This window comes from Leopardus geoffroyi, chromosome X (assembly GCF_018350155.1).
Source record: "Leopardus geoffroyi isolate Oge1 chromosome X, O.geoffroyi_Oge1_pat1.0, whole genome shotgun sequence".
NCBI lineage: Eukaryota > Metazoa > Chordata > Mammalia > Carnivora > Felidae > Leopardus > Leopardus geoffroyi.
The window spans coordinates 45,711,007-45,725,905 of record NC_059343.1 but is presented as its reverse complement, the minus strand read 5'-3'; positions in this window follow the sequence as shown (position 1 = coordinate 45,725,905).

Here is a 14,899-nt window from a genome sequence, read left to right as displayed (position 1 = left end):
GGGTGTTTGCGCGGAGCGAGCAAGTTCCCTGGCAGGAACTGGTTCCCTGTGGGATTTTGGCTGGGGGATGGGCGGGGGAGATGGCTCTGGCGAGCGCCTTTGTTCCCCGCCAAACTGAGCTCTGTCGTCCCGGGGCTCAGCAACTCTCCCTCCCTTTGTCCTCCAGCCTTCCCGCTTTCCGAGCAGAGCTGTTAACTTATGACCTCCCAGATGCTAAGTCGCGCTTCCTGTCGGAACACACTCCGTCCGGCCCCTCCGCTTTTGCAAGCCAGATTCGGGGGCTCTGCTTGGCCGGCAGGCTGCCCCTCCGCCCCGGCTCCCTCCCGCCAGTCCGTGCAGCGCGCACCGCCTCTCCGCCCTTCCTACCCTCTTCCGTGGGCCTCTCGTCTGCGCTTGGCTCAGAGACTCCGTTCTGCTAGTCTTCTGGTGGTTTTCTGGGTTAGGCAGGTGTAGGTGGAATCTAAGTGATCAGCAGGGTGCGCGGTGAGCCCAGCGTCCTCCTAAGCCGCCACCTTCCCCCTACATGCATAGTCTAAATTGTTGACCATTAATTACAAGAGCTTCTGAATTTAAAGGAAGCACTTGATGCTTAGGGTATAAATTACCTTATATTAGTGGACTAACCTTTTTTCTCTACACTGCTGAAGCATTCCTTTAGACTATTTACATTAGGAGATGGTTTTCAGACTGCTTCCGGGAGCCTATTTTACATGGCTGGAATGTACACAGCCTTTAAATGCATGGTTTTAAATAGGTAGTACATTGCATGACCATCCAATATAAAAGATAAGAAAAAAAAGAGCAACGGAACAAACCTAAGGGAAAAAGAAAGAGGTACTTAATAAAAAGTATGAATCATTAGTAAAACAAAAAGTAATGCAACTAATAAATCAGAAAGATTGTGCTTTTTAAAAATACTTATGAAGAGTATCCACTAGTTTACATAATCTTGAGGAAAATGAAAAAAGTCCAAATACATACACCCAAGCATACACAACATTGAAAATGAACAAGACACTGACGGACATTGAGTATTTTTATGTAATTGAAAGTGAATACTATCTTGAACTCTACTATTGTCAAAATACAGATTAAATGGTTGATTTTTTAGGAAAACAGAAATGAATATATTCCGGTAGCACCTAATTATCTGCAGATACCATAGGAAAACTTAATGAAACATGTCAGAGTTGTCCCTCAAAAGTATTTACTTTTAGTAAATAAGATGGTATCGTATACTTGAAAGGTTATGAGAGTACATCTTCAGCGTTCTCACCACAAAAAGAGTTAACTGTGTGTGTGATGCATATGTTAATTACAGCATACATGGAGCACATCATGTTGTACACTTTAAATATATAGTTATATTTGTGAGTTATTCCTTACTAAAATTTTAAAAAAGCACTGACTTTTAGAAACAAATGTGTGACTTTTCTGGGTATCTTACCCCCTGTTTCTTCTCCCTCCCTGTCTCCATTCATTTCTTCCTTTTTTTTTTCTTGATACCATTTTCTAAAACATGGTATATGTCAGCTTCACATTTTGATGTCAGAAAGGAAGGTAATGACTCAAAACTAGTGTGACCATCTAATTTACTATACAAACTCAACCCTGTCAAGTGTGAAAAAAGGCATTATTCATAATCACACTAGGACTACAGGTGGAAATGGGGACAAATGGTTACCCTACTTTAGCAATCACATTAGCACTAAACTAAACCAAAGAAACATTTTTGCACCTCTGCATGATAGAGAAAAAACTATTGTAGTACTGGAATTTCTATTTACTTCAGCAGTAACAAATGTGACATTGTTTTAATATCTTATATTCAGAATATTTTTTCAAATTATTTTATTTAAATAATACTGATGTGTAAATTTCTTTTGTTTCTTAGGTTGTTTTGTATGTTGTTTGGATTTTTAATAAAAGTACACACAATTTTTCCTTTTGTTTAAAACTAAATTTTATTTTTATTTATTTTTCTGAGAGAGAGAGAGAGAGCATGTTCATGCTTGCCCAAGAGTCGGGGAGGGGCAGAGGGAGAGGGAAAGAATCCTAAGCAGGCTCCATACCCAATGTGAAGCCCAACATGGAGCTTGATCTCACGACCCTGAAATCATGACCTGAGCCTAAATCAAGAGTCAGACGCTTAGCCAGCTGATCCACCCAGGCGCCCCAAAACTACCTTTTTAATAGGTTCATTTCATTTAATATGTTATGAACATGAACAGACTTTTTGTTTCCTTATACCAATAGAAAGAGTGGTGTGTTTAAAATACATTGGTAAAAGTGTCGGGCTCTGGACTAATGGCTCAGAGCCTGGAGCCTGTTTCTGATTCTGTGTTCATGCTCTGCAAAAATAAATAAATTTTTTTAAAATACATTGGTAAAATATGTTTGGAAGTCTATCTTCTAAAAAACTGCGGTGTCCTTTGTATACCATGAATGTCATTAAATAAAATTTTGCTAAATAATGTTCCCAACTATTATTTTATCTTACAGGTGAAGGGCAATCCGGTTTTAAACAAAGACAAGCTGAAACTCTGCAAAATGTTCTTATGTTAGCTACTTGACTATTAAGATTCTCTTAATAAAGTTTTAAAATATCATCAAAAAATCTTGTAATTCTTTTGTTAAACTTATAAGTACTTGATGCTATTAAAAATTATATCACTTTTTTGTATTCTGTTTTTGAAATTTTATATTTTTTTATTTAAAAAAATTGTGTTTATTTATTTTTGAGAAAGAGACAGAGCATGATCAGGGAAGGGGCAGAGAGAGAGGAAGACACAATCCAAAGCAGGCTTCAGGCTCTGAGCTGTCAGCACAGAGCCTGACATGGGGCTCAAACCCACAAACCATGAGATTATGACTTGAGCCAAGGTCGGACGCATAACCAACTGAGCCACTCAGGTGCCCCTGAAATTTTATATTCTGACTGAGGTGGTATATACAAATATATTTGTGCATTCACATTCTTTCCAGCAACCTTGCTAAATGGAGCTTAATTCTAAAAGTTTATGTCTGCGTGTTTTTTGATTTCAGCATACACAATCTTATTATCATTGAATACTAATAGTTTATTTCTGCTATTTTAAACATTATACCTTTTTTTCTCATTTTACATCATTGAACAGACCCACCCAGGACAACGTTGAATAGAATGTGTAATAATGGACATCTTTGTGAAATTCCTGATAGGAATTGGAAAATATTTCATATTTCCCACTGTTGAATGTGAAGTAAAGTAGTTCCATTCTAATTCTAGTTTGCTAAGTGTTTATATCTTCCGTATACATTGAGTTTCATTAAATACCTGTAGTGCATTTGTTGAGATGATTATAGGATTTTTCCTCTGTTAATCTGTTAATGGGGTGAATTACATAGTTAAGTTCCTATGTCTAAACCAAGCTTGCATTACTAGAGACAAAAAATGGTCTTGATATATGATCCTTCTGAATAATCTACCTCTTAATAATTTGTTTAGGATTTTTATGTGTCCTTATTTTTTTATTTTTAATATGAAATTTATTGTCAAATTGGTTTCCATACAACACCCAGTGCTCATCCCAGCAGGTGCCCTCCTCAATACCAATCACCCACCCTCCCCTCCCTCCCACCCCCCATCAACCCTCAGTTTGTTCTCAGTTTTTAAGAGTCTCTTATGCTTTGGCTCCCTCCCTCTCTAAATTTTTTTTCCTTCCCCTCCCCCATGGTGTTCTGTTGTTTCTCAGCATCCACATAACAGTGAAAAAATATGGTATCTGTCTTTCTCTGTATGACTTATTTCACTTAGCATAACACTCTCCAGTTCCATCCACATTGCTACAAAAGGCCAGATTTCATTCTTTCTCATTGCCACGTAGTATTCCATTGTGTATATAAACCACAATTTCTTTATCCATTCATCAGTTGCTGGACATTTAGGCTCTTTCCATATTAGCCTGTACTTTTTATTTCATGTACTCTCTTTATTCAATATGGGTATCAAGGTTATGCTAGCTTTACAAAATTAGTTATGTAAAACTTCTTTTCTCTGGAACTGAAGTCCCTGAAAGGCTGTGAGTAATGTAGGGCTAGACTTTCCCATGTTCAGCTGTTTGGGGGTTGTATCTCTTTTTACAAAGACTACCTAAAGGGTAGTACCTTTGGATAGTACCTAAAGGGCAGTAACAGAAGGGCAGATCCAGGTTCCCATCACTTTAAACTTTGTAAGGCACCAATCTTCCCTGTGAGATCCCATTAATGATGCTGTCATTCTGAGAGCTACCAGTTCATGTTTCTTTGCTGATATTAATCTTCATTACATGGAAAATTAAAAGTTAGGTTCTGTTAACTTGTCTAGATAAATTTGATCTGTACTGTATGGTCATCAATGGCTGACCATTCCAGAGCTGTGTAGTTATGACAATAGTTCCATTTGTTGAATTCTTTAATAATAATGAGTTATTATAAAAATTCATATTTGTAGGGTGTGTACTAACTGTTAGCTACTTTTTTGTCCTAGGATCTACACATTTATGACCTCATTTAATCCTCACCAAAAAAGGTGGGTCAGAGTGTACCCAAAACCTACATCTAATTCCAGTGAGCAGCAGATTTGGGGACACAAGTTCTAAGTTAGAAGCCCTTGCTTTTTCTCAAAGTACATACTTGTGAAAATGTTGAATCCAGGAAAACACAGTGTACATGATGACTATTTCGGCAATCTGATGTTTTCATAAAAACTTAACTAATTTTTTTCAATGTTTGACCTAAAACACTTTGTTCTTGTCTTTAAGGAGAGGTTTCCCAAATTGTGACACAGACATCACATAGTGCCCCTGATGAAATAATTGGTACAGAAATAAACATTTATATTTTTAAAATAATATATTTATTTTACTGTGCTACAGATAAGTATAACTAGTTGAAGCCATTTGGAGTAATTTGTAGGGGAAAAGAAAAAGAAACTGATGTCACACGCCCCATGGCAAAAGGCCACACCATCTGCAAAGCTGCTGGCCTTTCTTCAAAATGTACTTAAAAACAGGGAGGGAAAAACCACAAATCTCTTTCCCTCTACATACACTTCCATCAGCCTGACAATCACCACATCTCAGATGTGCCTCCAGAGGCCTGGCTCTAACCTTATACCCCTATTACTCTATACAAGAATTACATCTCTTAAGATCACATCTGCATCCTCACACCCCAAAAAGTACTTCTGCAACGAAGGGCCCTACTCAGAATTTACCCTGCCTAGGGAATGGCAGAGGATTGCAAGCAACAACTGTTTGCTCCCTTACAGGAAATTTAAAATACTTCCTGGTCAAAAAGACTGAAAATCTAAGGTTCAAATTAAGAGTGAGACTAAAGGGAGGTGTCACAAATATGTGGGCAGTCCCTAGGTTTACAGCCAGATGAAAATATTAGGGTCTAGGTTTAAAAAAAAAAAAAAAAAAAAAAACACAGAACAGGCACTTGGGTGGCTTTAGTCAGTTAAGTGTCTGATTCTTTTTTTTTTTTTTTTTTCAACGTTTATTTATTTTTGGGACAGAGAGAGACAGAGCATGAATGGGGGAGGGGCAGAGAGAGAGGGAGACACAGAACCGGAAACAGGCTCCAGGCTCTGAGCCATCAGCCCAGAGCCTGACGTGGGGCTCGAACTCACGGACCGCGAGATCGTGACCTGGCTGAAGTCGGACGCTTAACCGACTGCGCCACCCAGGCGCCCCTAAGTGTCTGATTCTTGATTTCAGCTCAGGTCACGATCTCACTATCTGTAAGATCATGCCCCACATCAGACTCTGCTGAGAGCAAGGAGCCTGCTTGGGATTCTCTCTCTACCTCTTTGCTCCTCCCCTGCTCTGTTGCCAGTGCGCGTGCGCTCTCTCTCTCTCTCTCTCTCTCTCTCGCTCTCGCTCTCTCTCTCTGTCTCTCAAAATAAACATTTTTTTAAAAAACAGGAAAGAAGGGCCGCCTGTGTGGCTCAATCAGTTGAGTGTCTGACTTCAGCTGGGGCCATGATCTTGCAGTTCATGGGTTCAACGCCCACATCCAGCTCTGTGCTGACAGCCCAGAGCCTGGAGCCTGCCTTGAATACTGGGTCTCCCTCTCTCTCTGTCCCTCCCTCGCTCATGCTTGCTCTCTCTCTCTCCCTCTCTCTCTCTCAAAAATAAACATGAAAAAAAATTAAAAACAAAAACAGGAAAGGAACAAGGGGGGCTGACTGAAGCAAAATGAGCTGGGTCCTACTTTGTCTCCTTATAGACAATTGCATGAAATAGCCATGGGTTTCAATCCTGCCTGTGACCCACACTGACTCTGATGGTGGGAAAAGGTATTTGCATCCTTTGGGACTGCCTCTGAATTTCTAAAATAGGAATTATAATATTTACACTAAATGATTGCTATGAAGAATAACAGTATAAAGTAGGCATTACATTACAAATGGATTTGACTTTTTCCTTTTTTAATTTCATCTTTCAAGTAATTTTTATTTCATTTACTATTACAATTTTAACTCTAACAAGTGATACTGATCTTGAATCTCAAGTATGAATGTAAAGCTAACTTTAATGATTTGAGTTTAGAAACTTACCTGATTAAAATAAATAGGTTGATGAAATAGCACTGTAGCTGGTGTCATTCATGGTGCCTGTTATAAATTGGGTTTGTTAATAACTGAGGTCTGTCTAGGCTGATCTAAGTCATGGTATGTGCTGAATATTTCTTGCTGTGTGTGATGTCAAAGAAAACAAGTCAATATCCTGGTCATGCAATCCGCACACTTTGACACCAGAGTCTGTCTGTCAAGCAGTCAGGCAGGCCTTAAGTAACACTGCAAATGATAGTAGGACCATATCATTAACTACAGAAGGTGTTCTTTTTGCTTATTACACTTAACATAGATTTGGCCTGTCAGGGGACAATGAGATCAAATGGTTTCAAATAGTTTATAACTTAAAGACAGCAAAAACAAGATGAGTATGGTGACAGTTCCTTGCGTATGTAATCCACAGTTTGATATGAATTGGAGATGCTGAAGGGCACACACCACAGGTGGTGGGTCTCTGCCAGTGAGAAGTCAAGAGCAGTACCCTAACGCAGTGAGCAGTTCTGTAGTCAATAGCTGGGAGGAGCATTCTTTACTCAAATGAAACCAGCAATGGATGAGTATTGATCTTCTGTCAGCTGCCAGCTAAATATGAAGGCAGGTGAGAAACTACCTGGTGGCAGCTCCTCATCAGGCTTCCTATTAACACCTCCAAGAGGAATCACAGGGTGCTCTGCCAAGGATAAGACCAGCCTGCACTGTAGCTTTGCCTACACAGCCTAAGTGGGGACATGCAAAGTCACCAGAGCACCAAGGCAGAGCTGGTCCTCTGCAGTGTCTGGCACAAGACAAATGGCCATATGCATGGTCCCTAAAAAATAATATCTATCATATTGACTCCCAAATGGAGGAGATGCTTTTCCCGTAAGGATCATTACAAATGGTTAACTAATTCAATACATATACATTGATTCCCAGCATGTTTCAGGAAATATTTGGATGCTAGAACTGAAAGGACTAATGACCTGCAGTACTTATTATAGGGGATATCACACTAATGAGGCAGAAAGACACATAAATAGAAAAGTGGTTGAAATGCAAAATGGAAACAGGGAAAGGACCCAGAAAAAACATCGAGTGGGGTGGCCAGGAAGCAAGAGGAAAACCAGGAAAGGAGAGTCATTGTCAGGGTAAAACACATCGACTTGACTCTGGGTTTACATACATGATCCTGCTGATATGAGGTTATAACTATAGTAATAACTATAACTATAGCTGGGTGACATCTGTGCTTCACATTTAAAACTAAAATAACCAGATTGACCTCAGCATAAAAACAAAATAAAATTGACCCTTGAACCATGCAAAGGTTAGGGGTACTGACACCATGCATAGACAAAAATCTGAATATAACTTTTGACTCTACCAAAATTTAGCTATTAATAGACTACTTTTGACCAGAATCTTTATCAACAGTCTTTAACATAAACAGTCAAGGGGCGCCTGGGTGGCGCAGTCGGTTAAGCGTCCGACTTCAGCCAGGTCACGATCTCGCGGTCCGTGAGTTCGAGCCCCGCGTCGGGCTCTGGGCTGATGGCTCAGAGCCTGGAGCCTGCTTCTGATTCTGTGTCTCCCTCTCTCTCTGCCCCTCCCCCGTTCATGCTCTGTCTCTCTCTGTCCCCAAAAACATAAATAAACGTTGAAAAAAAAAATTAAAAAAAAAAAACATAAACAGTCAATACATATTTTGTTTTCTTATGTACTATGTACAATATTCTTAGAATAAAATATTCTACAGAAAAAATGTTATTAAGGAAATCATAAGGAGGAAAAAATACATTTACTGTATTTTTTAAAAATACAGTATTATTGAAAAAAATGCTATATAAATGGACCCAGACAGTTCAAATCCATGCTGGTCAAGGGTCAGCTGTAATCATAATGGATCATTTTTGTTAAAAAATATATCTATCTATTCAGTTAGTTCCCTTTTATTAAGGATATAACTGAAGATAAAAGAAGATAGGATCTTATTCAAGACCAACACATTAGTCTTTTTAATTCCTTAACCAGTGCTATGATTTTCACTGTATAGTATTTTGCCTCCTTGGTTAAATTTATTTTATTTTATTTTTACAGTATTTTATTCTTTTGATGCTACTTTGAATGGTATACTTTTATTCCCTATCAAATGTTTCATTATTAGTGTGTAGAAATAAAACTGATTTCTATATGTTTTTTTACATCCCGCAACTTTACTGAAATCATTGATTAGTTACAACAGTGTTTGTTTCAGTCTTTGGGGTTCTCTCTATATAAAATCATATCATCTCCAAATAGCAACAGTTTTACTTCTTCCTTTCTGATGTTGATACCTTGTATTACTTTGTCTTGCTTCATTGCCCTAACAGGGATTTCCAGTAATACACTGAATAACATTGGTAGGAGTGGGAATTGTTGCTGATCTTAGTAGAAAAGTTTTCAACTTGTCTCTGTTGAGGATAATATTAGCTGTGTGGGTCTGTTGTAGATGGCCTGGATTGATGTTATTGATTGTTGAGTTATATTCCTTCTATTCCCAGTGTGGTAAAGGCTTTTTATTGTGAAAGGATGTTGAATTTTTCTAATCTTTTCTGCATCTATTACAATAATAACATAATTTTTATTTTTCATTCTATTAATGCCAATATTACATTGGTTAATATATATAAATTGGTTAATAATACATAAATTGATTAGTGTGTGTTGAACCATCCTGGGATGCCAGGAATAAATTCCATTGGTCATGGTATATAATCCTTTTAATGTGTTCTTCAATTCAGAGGGATAATATTTTGTTGAGAAATTTTACATTTATATTCATCAGAAATATTGGTCTACAGTTTGGGGGTTTTTTCTCATGTAGTGTCTTTATTTGGCTTTGGTACAGGATAATTCTGCCATGAAAAATGAGTTTGGAAGTGGACCCTCTTCTTCAAATATTTGGCAGAATTTGAGAAGGATTAGCATTAATTCTTCTTTAAATATTTGGTAGAATAGGGGCACCTGGGTGGCTCGGTCGGTTAAGCATCCAACTTCAGCTCAGGTCATGATCTCACAGTTCGTGAGTTCAAGCCCCACATTGAGCTCTGTGCTGACAGCTCAGAGCCTGGAGCCTGCTTCGGATTCTGTGTCTCCCTCTTTCTCTGCCCCTACCGTACTTGCACTTTATTTCTTTCTCTCTCTCTCTCTCTCTCTCTCTCTCTCTCTCTCTCAAAAATAAATAGACATTTTTAAAAATTAATAAATACATACTTGGTAGAATTCACCAGTGAAGCATCTGGTCGTGGGCTTTCCTTGGGGAATGTTTTTGATTTCTAATTCAACCTCCTAATTCATTTATTGGTGTGTTCATAATTTCTAATTCTTCATGATTCATTCTTGGTAGACAGTATGTTTTGAGAAATTTTTTTATTCATTCTAGGTTATCCAATTTCTTGGAATATAAATGTTCATAGTTTCTCTTTTGGTCCTTTGTATTTCTGTGTCATCCATTATAATGTCTCCTCTCTAGTTTCTAAATTTAATTCAATCTTCTTTACTTCTGCTAAAATTTTATGTAAATGCAAAGAATATTAAACCAAATTTTGAAGAACAAAGTTGTTTATATTATACTATCAGTTATCAAGCATTAGTATAATTCTGTAGTAATTCAGATAGTTGTCTATCAACATAGGAATAAACAAATAGGACAGTGCAACAGAATGAAAAGTCCAGAAACACTTCTTTTTTAAAGTATTTGAATTCCAGTTAGGTAACATACAGTGTAATATTACTTTCAGGTATACAATATATTCATTCAACAATTCCATACAACACCCAATGTTCATCACAAGTGAACTCCTTAATCCCCATCACCTATTTAACCTATCACCCCCACCCTTCTCCCCTCTAGAAACCATCCCATTGTCCTGTATAATTAACAGTCTGTTTCTTGATTTGTCTCTCAATTTTCTTCTCTGTCCCCATTTCTTTCTTTCTTAATTCCACATATGAATGAAATCATATGGTATTTGTTTCTCTGACTGACTTATTTCACTTAGCATGATACTCTCTACTTCCATCCACATAACTGCAAATGGCAAGATTTGGTTCCTTTTTACAGCAGTGCAATATTCCATTCTCTCTATATATACCACATGTTCTTTATGCACTTATCAGTTGATAGACATTACACCTGTTTCTATTATTTGGCTAGTGTAGATAATGCTGCTATAAACATCAAAGTGCATGTACACATTTCAGTTAGTATTTTTATATTCTTGCGGTAAATACCTAGTAGTGTGATTGCTGGATCATAGGGTAGTTCTATTTTTAGTTTCTTTAGGAACCTCCATACCATTCTCCAGAGTGGCTGCACCAGTTTGCATTCCCACCAACAGGGTTGCCCTTTCCCCAAATCCTCACCAACACCTGCTGTTTCTTGTGTTGTTGCTTTAAGCCATTCTGACAGGTGTGAGGTGATACCTCATTGTGCCTTTGATTTGCATTTCCCTTATAATGAGTAATGTTGAGCATCTTTTCATGTGTTTGTTGGCTCTCTGGATCTTCTTCAGAAAAATATCTATTCATGTCTTCTGCCTATTTTTCATTGGATTATTCCTTTTTTGGGTGTTGAGTTTTAAAAGTAATTTATATATATTGTGGATATTAAACCTTTATCAGTTATGTTATTTGCAAATATGTTCTCACATTCCATAGGTTTCCCTTGAGTTTTATTGATTGTTTCCTTGACTGTGCAGAATTTTTTTGTTTTGATTTAGTCCCAAAAGTTTATTTTTCCATTTGTTTCCCTAAGGAGACATCTAGAAATACGTTGCTATGACCAATTTCAAAGAGGTTACTGCCTGTGTTCTCTTCTAGGATTTTTATGGTTTCGGGTCTCACATTTAAGTCTTTAATCCACTTTGAGTTTGTTTTTATGTATGGTGTAAGAAAGCGGTATAGTTTCATTCTTTTGTATGTAGCTGTCTAGTTTTCTCAATGCCATTTGTTGAAAAGACTGTCTTTTTCCCATCAGATATTCTTTCCTGCTTTTTCGAAGATTAATTCACCATATAATTGTGGGCTCATTGCTGGGACTTCTGTTCTATTGACCCATGTGTATATTTTTGTGCCAGTACAACACTCTTTTGCTTATTACAGCTTTGTAATGTAACTTGAAGTCCAGAATTGTGATGCCTCCAGGTTTGCGTTTCTTTTTCAAGATTGGTTTGGCTGTTCATGGTCTTTTGGTTGCATACGAATTTTAGGATTGTTTGTACTAACTCTGAAAAATGCTGTTTGTATTTTGATAGGGATTACACTGAATGTGTAGATTGATTTAGGTAATATAGACATTTTAACAATATTTGTTCTTCCAATCCATGATCATGGAATGTCTGTTTCTTTATGTCCTCTTTGATTTCTTTAATCAGCATTTAATAGTTTTCAGAGTACAGGTCTTTCACCTTTTTGGATAGGTTTATTCCTAATTATATTATTGTTCTTGGTGCAATTCTAAATGGAATTGATTCCTTAATTTCTGTTTCTGTTGCTCCGTTATTGGTGTATAGAAATACAACAAATTTTTGTGCATTGATTTTGTATTCTGCAATATTACTGAATTCACTTATCAGTGCTAGGAGATTTTTGGTGGACTCTTTCAGGGTTTCCACATATAGTATCATATTATATGCATATAGTGAAAGCTTGACTTCTTCCTTGCTGATTTGGAAGTTTTATTTATATTTTTGTCTGATTTCTGTGGCTAGGGCTTCCTGTAATATGTTAAATAGCACTGGTAACAATGGACATCCCTGTCTTGTTCTTGACGATAAAGGAAAATGCTCTCAGTTTTTCCCAAATGAGGATGATATTAGTCCAGAGTTTTTCACAAATGGCCTCTATTATGTTGAGGTATGTTCCCTCTAAACCTACTTTGTTGAGGGTTTTTATCATGAATAGATGTTGTACTTTGTCAAATGCTTTCCATGCACGTATTGAAAAGATCATATGGTTCTTATGCTTTCTTTATTAATATGTTGGATCTTTTTTTTTAAATTTTTTAATGTTTATTTATTTTTGAAGGAGAGACAGAGTGTGAGTGGGGGAGGAACAGAGAGAAGGGGAGACACAGAATCTGAAGCAGGCTCCAGGCTCTGAGCTGTCAGCACAGAGCATGACACAGGGCTGGAACTCACAAGCTGTGAGATCACGACCTGAGCTGAAGTCAGGTGCTTAACCGATTGAGGAACCCCAATATGGTGCATCATTTTGACTGACTTATTGAATATTGAACCACCCTTTCAACCCAGGAATAAATCCCACTTGATTGTGGTAAGTGATTCTTGTAATATACTGTTGGATTTGATTTGCTAGGATTTTATTGAGAATTTTTGCAAAGCAATGGAAAGTACCTGAAATAGTAACTGCATGGGTAGAGGTATAAGATTTTCTTCTTACTATTTAAACTCTTTGAAAGATATTCATGACTCTTCATGAAAAAAATAACAATGTAATGTAGGGATTTAAACATATGTAAAAGTAGGGGCACCTGGGTGGCTGAGTCGGTTAAGCATCTGACTTTGGCTCAGGTCATGATCTCATGGTTCATGGGTTTGAGACCCGTGTCGGGTTCTGTGCTGACAGCTCAGAGCCTGGAGCCTGCTTTGGATTCTGTGTCTCCCTCTCTCTCTGCCCCTCCCCTGCTCGTGTTCTGTCTCTATCTCTCTCAAAAATAAATAAACATTGGGGCGCCTGGATGGCGCAGTCGGTTAAGCGTCCGACTTCAGCCAGGTCACGATCTCGCGGTCCGTGAGTTCAAGCCCCGCGTCGGGCTCTGGGCTGATGGCTCAGAGCCTGGAGCCTGTTTCCGATTCTGTGTCTCCCTCTCTCTCTGACCCTCCCCGTTCATGCTCTGTCTCTCTCTGTCCCAAAAATAAATAAATGTTGAAAAAAAATTTAAAAAAAAAACATTAAAATTGTTTTAAACATGTGTAAAAGTAAAATGTATGGAGAAAAACCCACAAAGGTTGGGAGGAGGGAAATGAAATATTAATGTAATGTTCTCATTAAGTTAAATAAAAATAGCTTTATTTAAAAGTATACTGTGACAAAATAAAAGTACATTTTAAGCTCAAGATCAAACCCTCAAATAGCAACCAAAGTTATTGCTAATAAGCCAACAAGATAAAATAGAACCAGAAAATATTACCAAAAAGGCAGAAAAAGGCAGAAAAGGAATAAAGTGCATATGGAACAGAAACAAAATCTGCCTCCCAGGAATAGTCTTATCTTATTATCACTGCCACACTCAGTCATGGACTGAGAGCAGCCTGTGGGAAATGTGGTCTAATAAAAATGTGGAGATGGATTTCAGAATGCAACAGCTGGTGGCCTAAGACAATTACCTTCCCTACAGGCAGAGTTATGAGATGTACTTCCTAATGGCAGTCACGCTAATGCCTCTGTCTGGATAACTCTTTCCCTCATCCTGATTAACTTCTATCCCTTCAGTTCTGAGGTTCAGGGCACTTCTTCAGGCAAGCACATCTGACTTCTCTAAAAGGCAAATGCTGACAAAGTCCCCTTTATTCTCTCTAACTTAGGTTAAGTACTTACAAATTTGTTGTAACTGCTCATACAATTATGTATCTCTCCCAAGCCCACTAGAGTGTGACTTCAGAGTTGTAACAGCAGTGCCCAGCTCAGTGTTCTTGGGATTCATAGAATACACACTCCCTCTTCAGGAGTGTGTAGGGTTCTTCTCAATGCCTGCAGCATTGTTCCTCTACATACCCTTGTTCTCTGATCCCTCACCGTCTTCAAGTATCTGCTTAATGTCACCTTCTCAACAAGACTGGCCATGAACACACCATTTAAAACTGCATACCCACCAATCAGCACTCCCATTCCTCCTTTCTTTCACTACTTTTCTAACAGCACATTACCTTTGACTGCATTTCATCGTTTGTTGATTTATTTATATTGCTTATCATTGTCTCTCCCACTAGAATATAAACTCAACAAGGGCAGGCATTTTAGATTGCTTAGTTCACTGGTGCATCCCCTGCTCCAACAACACTGCCTGGCACATAGATTATTCTTAATCAATATTTGTGGCTGAAATGAATTAAGTGCCCAATGCTAAGTAGGTGTTCAGCAAATGGTAGGCTTTATTAACGCTGCTTTCCTGGTTGAGTGATACTGGACAGGAGGTAGTCAGAGAACAGTGCAAATTGCTAAACACAGAGGGAGGAAATTGCTTGGATGTGGTCACCACCATCCACCTAGTGCTACCCAGAGCACAGTCCTGACAGGTGTTTTGGACTAAGTGGGTGC